Raw genomic sequence first — 20,569 nt, forward strand, 5'->3', positions numbered from 1 at the left:
ATTAGCCTTTCTCTCTAATCAGAAAGTGTTTTTATTAAGTAATGTTCCTTTAATCATGAATACTATTTTACCATATTAAAGCAAATTCAGTGCCCATTAGTCTTCTACAGTTCCCTATAATCATGAGATTCTTCGATCTTGCTTACTTCAGCAGAAGTAATAGATAAAGGAATAGGAACGAAGAAGCCTAGAGCTACATATATAATACATTAAATCATATACTTAATTAAAAGTGAAAACAAAATTAAAGCCCTTGAAAGTAATATCTATTCACAACTCGTTTCAAACATCTTCCAGCTTCCCTTAAAAAGTCACTGCTTGTTATTTGCACTCTACACAATATCTAGATAAGTTGGAGATGGTAGGGATGATGCTGACAACTTCCTTGGACATGTGCAGAGTCACACTAACAGAGCTGCAAACAAACAGTTCCCCTTTGTATCACAAAACTATGATCAGAATTACAAACAGTAGTTGTTCATGTGTACAAAGGCAACCCACCAATCCACCTGTGCACAGGTCAGTGGTGATACAAGAGGGACATGTATTACTCTTAACTCCACTCCTGGCCTATGTATTACTCTTAACTCCACTCCTGGCCTATCCTTACTGTTCTTTGCCTTTTGCAGACCAAGAGTTATTTCATCCGTATCTCTTAATATAACTATTATTTGGTCTGTCTTTGGAACTATTAATCTTTTGCAGTAGACTAAGGCAGAAAAAGGAAATATTGTTTTTCCACGGATACTCTAGCATTATAGTATACCTTTGCTCAGTGGAAATGGACCAATTTCTCAGTCTGCCAGTATTTAAGAAAAGAGGAATGAATCCCTCTGCTGTTTCAGGAATAAACTTGAGATGGTAAGGTGATTGTCCAAGGAGGGGAAAAGCAGAGTAGATGGCATTAACCATGCCATCATCGCTGAAGGGAGATGTGGACAGAAGGACATGCAGTGTATGTGCTCATTTATAAGTGGATATTAGCCATAAAATACATGCATGGTATGTATGAATACATAAGTGGATATTAGCCAGAAAATACAGGATACCCATGCTACACTTCACAGACCCAAGGAAGCTAAATAAGAAGGAAGGCACAAGAGAGGATGCTTGAATCTCACTTAGAAGGAGGAATAAAATAGTCATAAGAGGTAGATGGAGGGAGGATACTAGTTAGGAGAGGGGATGGGAAGGGAAATGAGAAGAGAATGGGGGTTCTGGATCTGATGTGGGGAGGGACAGGAGGAATGGCCAGATGGCCGTGAGAATGGATGGAAATCTGCAACTGATGGGGGTGAGAAGGTCGCAGGCATCTACAGGAAGAGACAGAGACCTGGGATAGGGGAGGAGCCCAGGAATCAATGGGTGTATCCTTAGCTGTGACTCACATCATTGCTGATGTGGAACCTGAAGAGGCCACCTCCTCTAGCCAGGCAGGATAAGGACACTGACTCACCACAAAACTTTTCACCCAAAATTTACCCTGTCTACAAGAGATTCAGGGATGGGGGATGAAGAAGAACATTTTCCGATCTTTTGCAAAGAGCCAGAGTGGAATGTTCCAGCTGTTTCCCCTCTGCTCCCTTTTTCTGTGGAACCGACAGAATAAATCCCTAGGTCCTGATAATTGTGTTTTATCTGTCTTCCACTCTGTGCTTCTTTCATATATGCCCCCATGGGGAAATATAAAAGTTAGTGCCCGTGCCAGTCAGCCAAGTGATAGCTGAGCGCTTTGTTTTTGCAATTATCACTTCTCTTCTTCTGAGGTGTAATTGCTGTGATTATTCTTTTAGGTATCATAGGAGTCACAGAGGAAGAGCTCATAGTTTTCTGTCTGTTTTTTTTCCACCAAATACAGAATTCAAGGTTATCTATGGCTTTTTGCCACTTCTGTTGAAGGCACATGGTGTATGCAATAGGCATATCTTATACCCCTTTGAGAAAATTCAAAGTGTGTATTTCTCTGGATAAAAGTTTGGTCTTAGTGTGCTCTATTAAACCTGTATTTTCCACATACGTGCAGTGGGAAGAGGGTTTGTCTTGCAGTTGCACAGGGTCACCAAAAGGAGAATATCTGAATATGGGGAGACTCGATGGTTTCAGATCTCTACCTCAGATTTAATTTGTGCACTATAACTTAAAGTCACTAGCAAGTACTACAAAGTACTATTAAGTACTGTGTTTATTAACCATTTTTAGAGGATAACCCATAAGCCAACCATTGTTTTGCTGGTGCATAAACGTGAATCCTATATATGATGGGGCTGTGTGCTCATGGGCATTTGGTAAGAGTTCAATGGATCAATTTACAACCTAGAATCCACACTATAAGCCCAATGTCACTTTTACCACTCTTCATTAACATTCTTATGAAGTGATAAAAATAAAACCAAACAAGGAGATGTTTTAAAGCTGCTTCCTCAGGAGGGAGGTTTCTGGGTGTGGTATTGAGGGTGCTAGGGCATACTGGTGAGAGGAGACAGGGTATAAACAGACACTGAAGTAAAAGTCAAGGAGATTTTTAATTTTTAATTTTTAGACATGGTACATAAGAAATATTCTCTAAATATTGCTACTTATGACTTGGGCATTTGCAAATGTCTAAGGGGTAGATTTCTATGAACTTGGCTTTACTCATGCCTCTTTCAGCCACTGAAAGGAGAAGCTTAGAGAGAAATCTTTGAGCAGAGAATGCGTTTTGCTTTCCAGAGGTGATTTCTACCCAATGTGCTACAGAGGTGGCTATTGGAATGTTCAAGAATGTGCTTTATGACTTTCCTCATTAGCTGAGCCCTCAATGCTGATGGGATAGTGCAGGTCATGAGACATAATATTTATTAGTATCTGTAATAAATGCCTCCATAATTAAAACATGTTTTCTAACCATATCAAAAAGAGCTCACCTAGGGGTCTTTGATGCACGATGATGTAGCCATCAGTCATGCTTCAGGAAGGAGACAACGGACTCAAAAGCTCTGTATTTATGGGTTATCTTTTTAGTCATTTGATACCTGGGCATTCTGTAATCTCTGGGCCTACACAGTGATCCCTTGTCATCTCTCCAGGTGCTCCAGAAATGGGAATTTACAAGAGCACATGAAGAGACGTATCTTAATGTTCTTTCTCCACTCTTCTTAGTCACTACATGTTATAGAAGAGTTAGAGTCAGGTAGAAAGTTTGCCTGCTGGGTTTTCATTTTCTATTGTTTAATTCCACTGAGCCATGAGTGATTCTCATGGAAGATGCTGAACAAATAGGTACCTTCTGCAGTGGAAGGATAGTTATTGTTTGTTGATTTGTTGTTTTGTTTTGTTTTCTACTCATTCAGTGTTAGCATTTGTAGCACACGGCTTCATCTCTATGTCCCTACTCTTTTTCTGGGTGTTCACACTCTGTGGGTATCTTCTTAAATGGGAAGTGGGAAGAACAGGAAATCAAAGCAGTCCCCTCCTGCTATGTGCATACAGGAGTCCTAGTGAAGTATTCTTTAGGGGAGGGACAATGATACGATTTTTAGTATTTTAAAGCTTGCCCTTCAAATATTATTCAAACCACACATTTTTTATTGTTGTTGTTATTTGTTGTTTTTTGTTTTATTTTTATAATCCACTTATGCCATATAACAATATGAGCTCATTTACAGCTAATTTACTTCCTGTTCATGGCAGGCAGCCTTCAGTGTGCCTCTATGCATTGATATCTGCCTTCTGGTATTTTGTCATTCCACCCCTTAAGTGAAGGCTTCGTTTGGTGACATTCTAGAGAACAGAACATGGCGGAGGAAATGAGACTTCACTGTGGAGATTAGAGTATAAGAAGACAGCGATTTTCATGGGTGTATCCTCATGTGAAGTCATGCTGTTATTCTGTACTCTGAGGAAGGCTATATACCAACTGAAGGATGGTCCCCTGTTAGTGAGGAACCAGGCTGCCAGCTGAACAGTTTAATGCTAGCTTGAAGATAAATGATAATATTTAAGACATGCAAATGAGCTTGAACATAGATCCCTCACTAACTGAATTTTTATAGGAGACAGAAATCCTGGCTAACACTTTCAGAGAAATTCACTGGAAGCTCTTTGTGCACAGTTCCCCAATACTGAGCCACAGAAACAGGTAGCTTAATATTTATTGGTTTTAGCTTCCCACCTTTGGTGATTTGCTATACACGAATAGCTAGCCAGTTACTGCTTGAGTGTGCATTATAGGCTATAACTGTAGACTTCTGCTCACGTATGCTGTCATGCAGCCATACACTGCTTGTATCTGGCCCTATATCCTCTTTGATATCAAACTTGATGTTGCTCTGTTTTACCACAGAGAGGTATCTCTATGTGTGGGTGTTCTGATCATCTGATCCTCTCTGACTGTTTGAAATTTAGTTGAAAGACTCTAGAACTCATTCTTCAATCTGAATGACTCATTTGCCATAGTAAAACTGTCTTCTATCTTATATTCTTTTGCATTTGACAGCATAATTGAAATGTTCTGATAGTATTTTTGATTGTGTATATGTGTGTGTGTGTATATAAATGTGTATATATGCACACATACATATGTGTATACACACATACACACACACACACAAACACACACACACACACACACACACACACACACATCCCATTTAGAGACATACTAATTTCAGTTAAGGCACAAGAATCTCATTTATCCATGTTACAGACAGCCATCTCAGTTATATGACAATTGTGATATGAAAAATGTAGGAGAATCAACAAGTGAAACTAGGGAATAAATGCCTTAAAGGAATGTTGCTGGAATGAATACTGACAGCTACCATCTAAACTTGAACTCTATTGATCTCACTGTTCTAGCACACTGTTCTAGAACAGTTCTCAACCTGTGCGTCCCGACCCCTTTGGGGAGTAACGTATCAGCTATCCTGCATATCAGATATTTACATTAGGCTTTATAACAGTCGCAAACTTGCAGTATTGAAGTAACAAGTGAATGATTTTATGGCTGGGGGTCACCACGACAAGAACTGTGTTAAACGGTCACAGCATCAGGAAGGTTGAGAAGCAATGTCCTAGAGTGTAGCCTACATCTTGCTTCAAAACTAGTCTCTTTCTATTCAGCTGAGATCTCATTTTGAGTGTAGCTGGTGATTCCTGAAGAATCAACGGCCGAGTCATCCTTAAGCCATTAATGCATTATCCCTGACAGAGACAGAGTTAAGGAACAGGCAGGATGCCTTGAGATTGCTTCCTGGAAAAAATCAAGATCTCTTCAAACAAAGTTAACATTATAGGCTGAATTTTTGATGCTGTCTCCAAATGTGCCTCCACAATTTTGCAAGCATAGTCATTTGCAATCGCGAGTAATGGGATTTAGGCATCGACCTGATAGAAGGGATCAGATTTAGAGGCCCGTTGGAGAGCAGAATATGGCACAAATAATATTTAATTCAGCTCTCCCTTACATATTTAAAATGGTGCAGCAATTTAAAAATACATTATATTCAAAATAATACATGCAAGGTCAGGAAGGGAGATATGAGAGTTCGGCTTGCAAACAGGAACTAGCTTTTACTTTGCTGATAGAAGCCACCCGTGCTGTGTGGCTACTGGAATTTTGGCTCTACAAGAACTAAGCAAAATGCAGTGCTCGAAAGATATATATTGAAGTCAGCTCGTATCCTGAGGAATACAGCAGAAACACCCCCACAAAGAGTAGTGCCTTCGAGGATTGTAGTTTCCCTGGAATCATATAGCTACTATAGTACCTGCAGGCTACATGGAAAAACTGAAAATGTCAATGGCAATGAATTGTTCAGCAGTTTCATGAGTAGGAAACAGGTCCAGAAGGAAATAGAGAGATAAGAGAAACATAGGAAGCTAAGCATCTCAAGGTCAATGTAAAGAACCAAGGTATTGGGACTGTTTACACTGCAGGCTCTGTACCAGGCTGTAGGTTCGAGAAACTACCTCCTTTTCTCACTAAGGACATCAGCGTGTTTAATTCCACTTGGAATTTCATTCTAGAGCCATGTGTTAAGTCAGTCAACTCTAACAACATACATAGAACATGTCATAGACTATGAGTCTTAAACAGCATACAATTATTTACCTTTCACAGTTCTATAGGCTGAAGTCTATAGAATTCTAACATGGCTACCTTTGGCAGGCACACTCTTCTAGCTCATAGAGAGGAGTCTTCTCCAAGTTTCTTCAGGTAGTGGGGAGAGTGTGTAAGCTGACAGCTCTTCTTCTAAATGCATCTTCTATTGCATCTGGTGGGGCCTACCCTCCAGATGTAATCAGCTCCAAGCCCACCTGCAAATACTGTGACATTGGGAGTAGGGCTTCGGCGTGTGTACTGCCGTGACACAATTTGGTCCGTAACTGAATGTAGAGCATGGAGGAGCTTGGAAAAGAATAAAAAAATTCTACAGCAAGATCTATCTGGAAAATTCTTACAGCAGAAATGAAGAGCAAACACTAGAACTAGAGAAGTTAGTTTTTAAAAGACACAAATGAATCACCTTTAAAAACTTTATTTTTTTATTGTTGTAGACATAATAAAGCTTTTGTAAAGATTTCAAGAACAGTAGGAAAATTTAAAAAGACAACCTTTAGTTACACTGTTTCCCAAATAGAACAACAACAACAAAAAAATCATATATGTCTTCCTATCCTTCCCTGTAGAGTATAATATAAACTATATTTAAGCTTCTACCAGAGTTGTCCTATTGCTGTTTATAGTTTTTTTTATCTTATTAGAGTTGAATATATTTCTTTAAAACCTTCCATTCTTCAACAACATGATTTTAAACTTTCATTGTATTTAATTGGGGGCTAAATAACAATTTAGTAATTATTTATCATTATATTGATCTTGTTTCTGGGGTTTTACTATTAAGGAAATCATTATCATGTTTTGAAAACCTCAAAGTAATTATCTTAGCATTTATTATATATATATATATACCTTGCCAAATTCTTGTTTAGGAAGTTTGGGCCAGTGTTTACTCTAACAAAGGCACCATTTTATGGCTTCTTATGAAAACAAATTTTAAAAAATAATTAAATTTAATGGCCAAGAATAGATTTTCTTTGTTTTAATTTGCATTTCTTATCAGATTTGTGAGTTTAAATTATTTTCATGTATTTATTACCTCTTGCATTTTTTTTCTGTGGCTGTCAGTCCTAGGTCTTCCTTTATCATGGGTTCTTTAATGTGTAATCTCTCCTTTTCTTTCACTATTGTCCCAAATTTACACTTCAGCTATTAATCATTTTATAATTTTTAAATTATTTTTAAATTGAAAAAATCATGTTCTAAAATGTTTTCACTTCTCCCATCACAATGTCTCCTTTTACTTTATTTTTAGATTGTGCTTTGACCTGTTACCTTAGGCATATTAATTGGTGTTATTTTTAAATTTAGTAGTATATGATGGACAACACATGACATAAATAGACATCACACATACATTATGGTTAGGAAAGCTTCTACTAACAATGAAGGATTTCATCCTATGACCATACAACAATTTAATAATCTAATAAATGTTCATATTGATATATATTTTATTGAGTTATAGCATTTTAATTTTGTTAGGTAAAATAAAGTATAAGGAACATCTTTCTAATGAATTATGTACCCATGCATTATGGTGTTTGCTTCTGGTAGGTTTTTGTAGAGGAAACTGTTCTCAGAGGTAAAGGACTTCTGAGGTTGCTGATATTTTACCCTGTGCTCTGAAGCCAAGCTGTGTTTATGATGTATATTGCTATTTATGATGAACACAATTTCTGTCATGGTAAATCTATTCCTCAGATCTTAATAATAGAGCCATAATTCTTTTTCTTTTGTGAGGAGAAAACATTTTAATATTGAAGTAAAAATTTCATTACAATTTGGAAGTTATTTCAAAAATTCAACAAAAACTGTTACATTTTATAATCAAAAGTTTTTTGGTTTTAATAATTATTTTATTTTTTATGATTATAATATAGATTACTTCCCCTTTCCATTTACTCACTTGAAAATTTCTCATGTATCCCTTGCTTCCTTTTAAATTCATAGCTTCTTTTTCCTTAGTTGATGTGTGTGTCCACATGTGCGTGCATGCATGTATGTATGTGTGTGTTAGTATGCTAGTATATGTGTGTGTTAGTGTGTATATGTGTAGTGTACTTATTCTTAAATAAATAAATACAAGCTGTTTAGTTTGTATAATGTTGCTTACATGTGTATGATTTCAGGGCTGACCATTTGGTATTGGACAACCACTTGATATGTGCTTCCTTGATAAAGACTATTTCTTCTTTTCTTCTTCTTACAATATTCCTTATTCCTTAGTTGCCAGTAGTCCTTGTTTTTTTAGGCTTGAAGCCTTGTGAACTTACCTCCATCCATATTTAATTAGTGTTATTTAGTGTCTTTCTTGTTCAGCTCCTGCTTAGGCAGTCACGTTGGAAGACTTCATGGTCTAGTTTCTAACAATTCTTGGAACAAACTTCTTGTTCTTCTGACTCTTAACAGTTTCACCCTCTTTAAGTATCTATGACTTTTCTTACTTAGTTATGTGCAAAAATTAATTAGAAATCATCTTGTGAAGTTCCCTATGCTTGATAGTTTTATGTCTGCTTGATACAAGCTAAAGTTATTTTAATGGAGGAAACCTCAATGGAGAAAATGCTTTCATAAGAACCAGCTGTAAGCATTTTTTAAATTAGTGATTGATCCGGGAGGGCACAAGCCATGGTATGTGGTGCCATCTCCAGGTTGTTGGTTCTGGGTTCTATAAGAAAGCATCCTGAACAAACCATGGGAAGCAAGCCAGTAAGCAGCACCATTCCATGGCTTCTCCATCAGCAGAGGTGGCATGCTCTCCCAGCTTCCGTGGCTCAGGCTGGCCAGAAGCACCAGCCCTGGCACTCAGGAGATGCCAGTGTGGGAGATGACTCTGCCAATCTACCATGCTGTCTCCACAAAGCTTGATTGAACCCCAGAAAATACCTGTGATTCACACGGTACCCAGTAGAAATGAAACTCTAAAGCTTAATTATTATCCAAAGGCTTTATATATTTGAAATGCTCAATTAACAATTTGCCCACACAATTAGAGGTGTTTCCCAATATCTATCCTTAGGATATAAATTGTTACCCAGGACCGTCCTGGACCCGTGTGTGGTTCTCCATGGCTCCTACATCTCTCCTCCTCCTTGTTGCTCTTCCCCTTCCTTCTCCTCTTCCTCTCCTCTCGACTCCACACTCCACTCATAATTAACAGAAATACATGATAAATTAAAAAGTACATACTTCGTGTACATTTACTTTAAAAAGATACAGGTTTTGCCCATATTGGTACAGTAGCATTAAAGAATTTTATTAAAGGCAATCATTTTAACCCAGCACTTTAATTAGTTTGGCTTCTAGTTTTGTACACCTGAAAACAAATTCTCTGGAAATTATAATTAGAGCACATCGTTATTATGCCTTTCTTTAAAATGTTGCACTTAAACCTGAACAGTTTTATGCATGCATAGTATTCATGCAGATGATTTGGGTGGTGGCAGAATAGTCCATTGATCTGATACATTCCTATTTCTATGGAAGGGATATATGGAATTTGGGGTGAGAAGAATCCTGGGAGACTACCTGCTTTAATGATTTCCCTAACAGTGCTCTTGGAAGCTCTCTCCAGGGTCTGATAAATTGTTCCTGAGACAATGTGCAGCTCAGAGAAGCCTGTGGGGTGTGCAATGAATAGCTCCTGAGCCCCTATTTTTCTCCAGCCAGAACTAACCAGATTCTTAATTTGTTTTATATACCACACTTCAGCATAAGATTTTCTTTAAAACAGAAGACCATTCATTAAAGATGAAGTGGGGGATTCTGGGAAGGTTTGGGGCAGAGGAGTGGGTAATATCAAACTACGATGCATAAAATTTATAAAGAACTAATAAAATAGAGGTGTATGAAAAGAAACAGATAAAAAGTTTGTGAAATATAGGGGTTTGTCATTCTGTGGATGGTACCTAATGGGTAGGATGTTCTTCATGGTTTCTCCTCAATGCTCCTTACCATGCTGAAATGTCTAGCTCCACGTTAATGATATAAATGATTGCCAGCCTCAATTCACTTTGAGGGTGATGTAAGGACAGCACCCGGGACCCATGGCTCTATCAGTGGAGCACTGTGGTCTGGGAAGGCCATCTGTTTAAAGTCACAAGGACAGGCTTTGGAAAATTGAGCACCAATCAGCAGAAGTTGACAAGGTAGCATGAGAGGCAGTAGAGGTGGGCACCATGATCCTTAACACTGTGAATGCTCTGTAACTCTAGTTTGTCTTACTCACGATGGACTCCTGAATTAGGAGGTTCCCTCAGGTAGTTAGGCATTGTCTTCTATCAGCAGACTGCTTCTCAAGCGCAATGCTTTTCTTTCTCTATATGTATTTGTAAATCTAGTAACTTAAAAGAATGCCATCTTGTTCACCTTTATTATGAAACCCATGTTGCTGCTCTCCAACTCAGGAAATACTCTACCTTTGGGCATTTCATCCTCATCCGATCTTTAGTTAAAAAAACAGGAATGATAGATCAAGGCCTTTCCTTGTCTTTCCCATCTCCCTGATGATGAGTCCTGTCATAACCAGGCATTCTCCAACCTTTAACTTCGCAGTATTGTAGAGAGCTGTCAAGTAATTTGGGCAACACTGTTACAGTGGAGGCAGAGATAACAGAGGGCGAGCGATCCCCAGGGGAATCCTTGCTCTGCTCACTCAGCAGTTTGGGTAGATGCACTGAGACGGAAACATTGAAAAGGTCAGACCTGTAACCAGTGTGTTCTATAAAAAGGCACCAATATAGGCTGTAATTGCTAAAGGGGAGACATAAGGCACTGGTTTTCTTTTTGAAGTGGGATGGCTATGTGTGCTTCCCCAAGTAGTTCTAGGAATGAGAGATCCTACTTCACACATCTCTTAATACCACTATCTTCATTTGGTAAGTGTTATTTAAGGAGGTAACAGTGAAAAACAGTGGTCTCTCAGAATCTATGAATCCAATGATCCTGTATCTAAAATATCATAATGCTTACCTATGACATCTTAATTAGTATTTTCTATATTAAATAATATTAGTACAAGTATTAGTAGATAATAGTGCCAGTATTATTGGAATACTAAATAATTTCTAGATAATATCTAATATCTATGATGATAATCTATAAAACTATATTGTTTTAGAGAATAACATTATCAGCATGAATAATGATAAAAGAACTAATACATAATAAATACAGATTCAGTTTTCCCCTGCACATGGTTAGTTTGAGGCTGATTATGACTCTGAATGCAGAACTGGTAGAAATGGATGATTAACTGTTGAGAAAAAAGATTGGAGTTCATGCCTCTCTATTGGCCTCCCCTTGAAGAAATTGAGCACATACATTTTATGAATGGGAAGAAGCATTTTCTTCTTTTCTTTTGGACTCTCTTATTTTGGTTTCAACATATGATTGTATTTATTAGAACTAATCTAGAGCTGAGAGGAGCTCAAACTAAGAAAAGAAAATCCATGTTCCCTGTGGGTAGCAAAAAAGGACACTTGAGGAAGGGCCAAAGCTTCTTTGTTTTCTTATTGTACTTACCCCACAGGGTTACTCAATGTTTTCTTGAGCTTTCTGCTGCCCCATTGTAAGTTTTCCAGGCCTACTTGGAAGCTCTCAGACTCAGTCTCTCCTCTCATCCTCAGAGTCTCATCCTTTGCAGTCTAGTTGTTGGTCTTTCACCAGATGCCAGATGGTGTTGGTAGAAATGTCTTCCATTCCTCCAACAGTCAACTGCAACCTTGTTTATCAGGTAGTGTTCAAAAAAGAACCTGCAGCAAGTTGACCTGTACTATCTGTGGAAGTGCAGATTATTGAGCCCTACCTAGAAATTCCAAATTCTCTAGGATTAGACCTGAGCTTTAAGAAATAAGGTGCCATTCCTTAGCAGATTTAATTTGGACAGCCCGAGAAATTGGCTAGAAGGTCATTTTTAAAACCAGGGATACAGGTTGGTAGGTTATCAGCTGTTCCTGCTTGCCTAGTACAGACTGGATCCTCATAGCTACAATCTCTTACCTCTCTGGAAGCTCCAGAAATTTATAGTAAAAGACATTTTCCCCCAAAGTCAATAAAGACGTTGTAACCTCCAGGCAATTTAAGAAATTGCATATAATCCTGCCAAATGAGGTAACATGTGTAAGTGTGCTCTGAAAGTTTCAGAGGGTTATTAAAATGTTATCAATAAAATGTAAGACATCATTAAAGAAAGTCTGTAGTTTTGAACACCCATGGCATGAATAAGGTTATTGATTTCATCTCGATATGTTTAGATGTAGTTACTAGAAATTCCATTTAAGAGACAGTTTTGAACTCCTACTCTGAAAAGTGCATGCATACAAAGAAATTTAAAAGACCAAAGACCTTGTAGATGGGATGATGCTCCAGTCTCCAACTCAGTTTGAAATTATCCAGCCCATTGCCATATAAATTCATCATGTCTTCCCCTGTGTACAGTAGTCACTTCCTTTAACCCTTATCTTAGGATCTATCCATGTGACTTTCATTTGATAAATTCAGAAAAGTGAGAGTTGAACATGTCTCTCTTGTCTAGGACTGTGTAGCCATAGATGCCACACCCCAAGCCCCAGAGTAAACCCATGGAGCATAATTAAGCTTTTTCCACTCTGAAGATCAAGCTCTTCTATACCCAGGAAATGAAGCAGGGCATCCATTCATGTTCAGTCAACGGAAGCAAACCCCTCAGCTGGCTCTTTGATTCAACAGACAGCAAAATGATCAATGGTTGCTTTAAATTATTGCACAGCTGAGTGTGGTTTATTATAGAACCAAAACTGTGGACAACAGGACAGAGGAGTTGAGACAAGTAGACAAATCTTGAGGAGAAAGGATGATCAGGTCTGGGAACAAGGTACATCCTAAGAAAATGGTGCCAGGGAGGGTTGTATTAGGGTAGTGCCCAGGCAGAGTGGGCATTTGAGAGACTTGAAAGGTTTTGGTTTCTGGGGCAGAGTCTCTGTATGCTTGTGTGTGCTTTGATGTGATGAGTGGTGGTAGACATTTTAAGAGAAGGAAGAAGAAGCATAGACTCAGAAAGAGTGCATGAAGTGCATTCGGGAGGCTGTTAGCACATCAGTCTGTTTGGAAATTCATGGTGAATTCCCATGGAAGAAAAAACAGAGAAGACTGGAAAAGATTAAAATAATGACCATGGAGTTTTCAATGTCAGACTGAAGATATTTTCATTAAGACATGGACCACTGTGGGGTTTTCTGCTTGGGCATGGACCATGCTCATGACTGACCTTTTGTGGAAATTCATATTTACTGCAGGAGCAAAGGTAAATCTCAGAAGGAGCTGGGGCCAGCAGGGGCCAGTTCAGAGGCCTACAGCCTGGGGTGATGGATTCTAAAAGGAGGGACAGGCACTTGGAGAAATTCTAGAAAATGCACTCTGTCTGCAATTAAAAATGTCAAAGCACATCATCTTACAGAAAAAATAAGTTCAATTCCTCTTCTGACTCCAGAATGTTGATATTAGAATGGGTAAAATTTAGACACGAGTTCTACTGGGAATTAAGTCAACAAGGCAAGGTGACCACGGATTTATAGACTTTACAGAAAAATTTTTAAACAAAAGATTCCAATTCAGCAAACTGTTTACACGGTTCTCCGAAAGTGTGCTCTGGACTAAGGTGTAATTTTCTCCAGTGTAAGAAGGCACTGAATAAAGTTCCCTGAGTGGATTTTTATCTGTGTGTTTTGAGGGATGGAATGAGTAACTGTAGTGCTGTTCTTTTGGCAAATATACTTTGTAGTAGAAAATAGTATGTACAGGGGATTTACCAGGGCCTCATGGGAATGACTGTATATTTGAGGGGCAAGGGGGAAGCACTGGATAAAAGAAAACATAGAGCTGTTTTTAAGTTATAATAGTAGACCTCTTGGAAGCTTGATCCTGAAGTGTCCTCCAGAGAGGACCTTGAGCTAAGGGCTCAGGTCTTAATATTTCCACAAAGACCTGCAATACATTGTGGGTAGCCATCAGGGGAGGAGTGTGAATTTATCCAGTCAGTGACATCCACTGCAGAAATGGCCTATAGCCTGATCATCCACCCTCATATCAACTGTGGTCAGTGAACGCCTGGAATACAGGGTGATATGTGCATTGTCGTACTTTCCAATGACTTATATTGTATTAGACAATGTGCTAGTTTCATTAAAGACATTACTGTCATCATCTTTTGCACACCCAAGCATGCAGAATGACATAGTGGTTCAGTGAATGGGATTGGTCACTGACTGTTCAGGTTTACATTATTGTTATGCTGCAAGGTGAGCCTGGACCCCTCTCCATGGTCCTTCTTCTTCATTTATAAAATGGAGATAGCAATAATAATTTATCTCACAGAAGTGTGGTGTTATGCAACCTAGAAAATAGCAGGACTTGCTTGTGAAGTAGGAAATAGTGGGCTGGTCTTTTTTATTTCAAAAAGAGCTGTTGTCAAATTTAATCACTAGTGTTTGTGGGTGGGTTGGCCAGACAACTAATACTCTCCATGAGAGATCAGAATCAGAAAGCAAAGTAGTGGTCAGGAAGATAATGGGCAGGAGGGGGCAGAGGCTGTCAAGTTCAAATGATGTTTATGCTCTCCCCAGTAAGGGTTAATGTTGTCATTGGAAAGAATAAAACCATAGCCAGTCAAAACTCTATTCTTTTGGTACTGAAATAATCATTGTAGGCACCCAATGAAGCCCTGTGTTTTGATTTTACTCCCTTCCATGTCATGCATTTGTTCTTTCAGCCCCACCACTGGGCCAGGCCTCCATGAGGCACTTTTTGATGGACGTGACAATCTTTTAGGCTCAGAGACCTACCTTGGTTCTATAAAGGAGCTTGCCACCCAAGGACATGATTTTGAACTGGGAAGTGAGTGAAACCAGAGAGAAAGAACAGCCAGGGAGGTAGCCATGGAGAAACGTGCTGTTGTATGCCATTAATCACTAATTGCTAAATGATTTTATTATATGGCAGCCATAAAATATCACTTGAGGTTTTACAGCCAGTTCTAGCTTTAAGAAAACAATTCCTTATGTCAAAATGACTATTAAATTAAGTGATTCCATATTAAACATCCCATGGACTGTGCTGATTGATGAGACCGTGGAAGGAATAAGACCGTTTCCTTCCAGCTGCTCCCAGGAAATCAACGGCCATTCCTTTAAAAGGCATCAACTTTGGCTACCTAAGAAATATGCTCCTTTCTAAGGGACACATGGGAGTTTAGAGTTAGAAGTCTTGGGGAAATAGGCCCAGAACCCTCATTTCCCAGGTAAGGAAACTGAGCCCCAGAGATACAAAGTGATTCAGTCAGAATCACTATATCTATAATGTTGGTGTTACTAGTATTTCTATGTTCTCTATCATTTCCAGCCATCTTTTCTGTCCTGGTTTCATAAAAGACAAATTAAACCTTGATAAACTCTTTTGTTCACAGCTTTGAATGTCACTACCTCTGAGATAAGGTGTGGTGTTTTTCAACTTTACCCAGTTGCATCCACTGTCCAGACTTTGCTTCCTCGTGTGACAAATGGAAGTAGACCCTGTAAATTGACCAATATGTCTTGACCTCCCAATGTACTTTTACCAACATTTACATCTTGAGACTTGAGCACCATGGAGACAGCAAGCATGCACAAGCCATAATCATGTCTATCAGAAAAATCATAGCTAGTCTAGAAGACCTGATCTTCAGGTGTCCAGTGCCCCACTGTATACCTGTGTGATACAGATTATCAGGGCAAATGATGAGAAGCCTCATCTCCCAGCGTCTCATATATGGTCTGGTATAGTGAGACCTTACAGGAGGATGTACGCATAGCGATAACAGAGACTGAAGGCTTGGAGTCAGGAATGAGCATCATTATCACTCAGAGGTGATGAGGAGTGAGAGGTTTTCTACTGCATCCTGAGGAAGCCCGAGCAAGCAAGAGGCTGATTTCGAGGGGCTTAAAATCAAGCCTGAACCTCCTGCAGCTCATGTTGTCTTCGTGGTTAGGACTGCTGATCCCTCATTTACTGCTCAGTGTACTTATCTCTAACTAGATTATGAGCTTTCTCTGGGCATAAGTACTGCCAGATTATCTCTGTGTACATTCCCTTACCCAGTTTCAATGAATACAGCAAGAGTCGAAAGAAGAAAAGACTCTTTTTTTCCTACTGTATTGACAAAGGGCTGCATGCAAGGAACCTGGAGAAGGAGCAAGACTTGATTTGCTGAGATGCCCTGTAGATAATACCAAAAGTTGTCCAGTGGCCCATGGGTCCAATTGCACATCTATAGCCTTTCTGTTGTTCTCCTCAGGACCAGAACTCTAGGCATGTAATCAAGTTTCCAAGGTGCCTGAAGGTGGCCCAAGATTGCTACTTCTCCCCTCGTTAGGTCTTGCAAAGAATATATTGTTAGTCTACTAGAAGCCAGAGACTGTATTAGACACTGGGACACAATGGTAGATAAAGAAAGTATGGTTTTTACCAGCTTTTAACACTTACAGTGCAGCAGAGGAAGAAAAAATATTTAAATCAGTGTCATTGTGAGACAAGTAACACTGTAATTACCAACTGTAGTTGGATCAAGTTAATATCATTAGTATTTGCTATGTTTCATGTAAAGTCAGGATATCAGTACACTGGAATGTTGGCCTTCATGAGTGATGTCAACAGGGAGCCTAAACACAGCACAGAGAGGGCCTCATGGACAATTCATCTCTCAATCTCTGTAAGTGAGTGTGAGGTGATACAATAGTTGGAACTGGCATTGTAGATCTGGCTTCTAACCCAACTTTCCTACTATTAAACTAATTTAGTTCATGCCTTCTTCCTGTGCACATAGCTGCCTTACCTGGAGAGTGGGAAATATGTACAACCCTCATCCACAATGTCATCAGCGAACCAGGGAACTGGCACTGGGCAACACACTGCCACTGGTCTCTGAAAAGAGCATAGATCAGCATATCCATTGTGTTTAGAAACTTGCATAGCAGCTTGAAAGACTGTTGTATTTCACTGCATCTGTTAAAAGTGGGGAGATCAGAAAATTAATTCATCACATGAGGTTTGAAATCCAGATTTAGGGACTGGGGGTGTAATTGGGCTGGCTATCGTTCTTGCCTGGCATGTGTGTGGCCTTGAGCTGAGAACACAGCACTGAAGAGTCCAAAAGAGAGAGCAAAATAACAAAAAAGGGGAGCTGTATGAAATGATTTCTGAGAGCCTTTTAGTGCTATGTGCTCTTAGCTTGACTGAGAGAATGTACATTCTTCTGAAATGCAAGCTGTGCAATACTCAGTGTGTGTTCCACAGCTTGGACTCAAGTGTTTACCAAGGAGAAGGAATTTTTCTAGAAAGAACTTTAGATGGTTGTTAGCCTTGAACTAGAAAGTAGCAGTCATCATCATAATAAAAGAATTATAAATACTAATTCTAAAAGAACCAAACACTGCCCCCTTTTGCTGTGCTAATTACAAGGACACAGTGAAAAGATCAGGCTTGGCTCAGACAGAGCATCCTTAGTTAAAAAAGAAAAGAAAAAGGAAGGGAAGAAAGAAAGAAAGGAAGGAAGAAAGAAAGAAAGAAAGAAGGAAGGAAAGGAGGAAAGAGAGAAAGAAAAAAAAGAGAAAAGGAGAGGAAGAAAAATCCAATAACTTCAAATGATCAAATACATATTATTTGATGTTTGTTCTTTCTTAATCCATTTCACTCCCATCAAATTGTTCAAAAGCTACTTTGATTTATAAACGGAATTTAGGAAGTTAGGAAACTGAAAAATAAACAATTTAAACTTTGAAAGATAGCTCCCGGGAAGCAGAGTAAAGGTACTTAAAGGATTTCCATTTCCTAAGACCCTAGAAATGCAATGGATTGGAGTGCTCTGTTTAACTGCTGTTATGGATGGCCCCCTGGGTAAACTTTATGCTTTATAAAAAGCCAATACTCAGAAAGGGTTTTGTAAAAATAATATTCATTCACAGACTCATCCAGTGGAACAATCCGCGGCTGACATTTTGTGAGCATGTTGCATGAAGGACAATGTCTTAACAGTAACAAGTGCCATCCCTGTGCCAGCCCCACTGATACTTCTGCCCTTGAATGTCTATTTGTTGACTCTTTCTTATCATTCTAGGTAAGAAAGTTTGCTTTAGATATTCTTGCTAGAACCTACTTGAACATATAGCAATGAATGAATGGAGAAGAATCACGCCGGGGTTGGGGTGGGGCTGGAGGTATGTTAGCTAGTACATATTGCCTTCCATGCCTGTACTGGACACTCTCTGCATGCTGTGGCATTCAGGAGCAAAGATCTGTACTAACCCATCACCTGCTTGCATCCACTCTCTCTTGATTAGCCAAGTAGCCTTTGCTTCAGCTCTCTAACGTGACCCCCTAGTTTGCTGCCCCTCTTTCATTAGTCTTTGTGATGACTTTACTTCTTTCCTCTAACCCCAATTCTTCCCTACCTCTCCCTTCCAGAAGCACTAGAATCTCCCATATCTCAAAGAAAACGATCTCAAATCTGTACATAAACATGGCTTTGCTTTCTTCTTCATCTGCTTGGCTCACTGTTTGTACCTTCTCTCTATTTTTTTACTGTTGTGCTGGAATAATGTCTTTATGCTTTTGTGAGCTTAAATTTCAATTGATCCTACCTCTCTCTATCTTTTAGGAGTCACTTCATTCTCTCTTATCCTGTATATCTGTCTTTCTATCTGTCTTTGAATCTCCTATCTATCTATCTATCTATCTATCTATCTATCTATCTATCTATCTTCCTTCTACCTATCTATCAATTATCTGTCTGTCCGTTTGTCTGTCTGTCTGCCTGCCTATCTATCATATATATGTCTGTTTCTACTTAAAATCTCATCTCAGTTTTAAAACATCAAGGTGTTCATGGTAGACACAATTTCATCTGCCATTTCAAATTTTAAGAAACAAAACTGTTTTACAAGCATCATTCCTAATTGTTACCATATCTTCATTGCTGAGTTTTGTAAAATTACTTATAGATGCTATTCTTTGAACCACCATTGAACTCACAGTGGCCTGGCTGTTGTTTATGACTTATACCCTTGACTGTAATTACAGCTGTTACCCAGATTTTATGATTATTTATTACTCATCCTACCTGATTTTAGCAGTTGTTAACACTGTTTCTACCTCTTTCCAAAGTCTGTTTGCTGATACCTTCACTGGTGTATGGTTTCCAGTATGATTTTTTTATCATGTCTTCTTTGTTTGCAAAAGGACACGTTCCCAGTAAGTCACACCCACCCTCACCTACTAGCGTTTCTGTATAGATTTCTGAGCCCTGCTTCAACTTTCCAGAATTACATGGGCATATGTGCATGCATGCATGCATCCATGCGAGCACGCACACGGGCACACACACACACACACACACACACACTCACAAGCACACACATACACAGTCTCACAAGTCACAGACATACTCTCTTTCATACACAGATGTAGAACTGTGATAGGATGGCTGGTTTTGGTCAAAGCACTGGCTGGAAATACCCCGGAGACCCAACAGGTGTCCATTGCCGGTGAAGGATGGGCATCTATTCCGCCGAGCTCCCAGAATCCAGGCTCCTGACACATGGTGTGATCTCCATTTGATCTGCACCTTGCAGTCACGTTTAGCTAGAGAGGGCATGACTACAGGCTTCAGTTTCGAGAGATTTCCATATTCATGATTTACCTAAAGGCCAGGGGGCGTAGCTAAATTAAATTATTCCTTTACCCAGCCCCTCTTCTTTTCCCCTCCCTATTTAAGTCAGGCCTGCCCTGGCTTAGACTGGGGGGTGCAGATCATTTGTCACATGCCATGAACAATAAAACTCTTGGAACCCACTGACTTCTTTTATCATTGGGGCCTGCTGTCACCAAAGCTTCCAGCCCTTGGAACTCTGGACTTTCTCGAGTTATTGGGACCCACAATTATGGAAAGCCTTGCCATGTTTCCTCCGCCAAGTTCACACACACACACACACACACACTCACATAACACACACACACTCACAAGAACACTCATACGGACATTCAAACACACTCAGTCACAAACGCACTCTCTTTTCTCACACATACACACATACATACACACAAGACACACACACACGCAGCTACAGTAGGTGGCTTTCATGTGATGTCTCTTAGATTCCTCCAAACTTGTGCCATCTTTAACATTATCATTCCCAAACTGTATAAAAAACAGCATCATCTTCTTTCCTTTATTTGGTCAAATAAAGATCCTAGAGATATCTCAGATTGTCTTTTTGTCATGTTAGCATAAATCTCCTTCTCTGAGTAAGAAATACCAAGTCGTGTAGACAGCACTCATGTCCTCAATGAGTCTCAGTCTCCCTGTACCCGTGATTCCTATGCTGAATTTACCTCTCATGCAAAAGACTTTCTCCAGACCCACCTTCTCCATTCTTAGTGCAATTCCTTAAGCCCCTCTTC

General features: G+C 39.2%; 1 protein-coding gene across 1 annotated transcript in view; it reads left to right on the top strand.

The window, feature by feature from the left end:
- Window positions 1-20,569, top strand: part of Sorcs3 (sortilin related VPS10 domain containing receptor 3) — a 590,390-nt gene that overhangs the window by 387,919 nt on the left and 181,902 nt on the right. The gene's annotated exons all lie outside the window — the stretch shown is intronic.

The sequence above is a fragment of the Grammomys surdaster genome, unplaced genomic scaffold, assembly GCF_004785775.1.
Source record: "Grammomys surdaster isolate TR1022 unplaced genomic scaffold, NIH_TR_1.0 66, whole genome shotgun sequence".
Classification (NCBI taxonomy): domain Eukaryota; kingdom Metazoa; phylum Chordata; class Mammalia; order Rodentia; family Muridae; genus Grammomys; species Grammomys surdaster.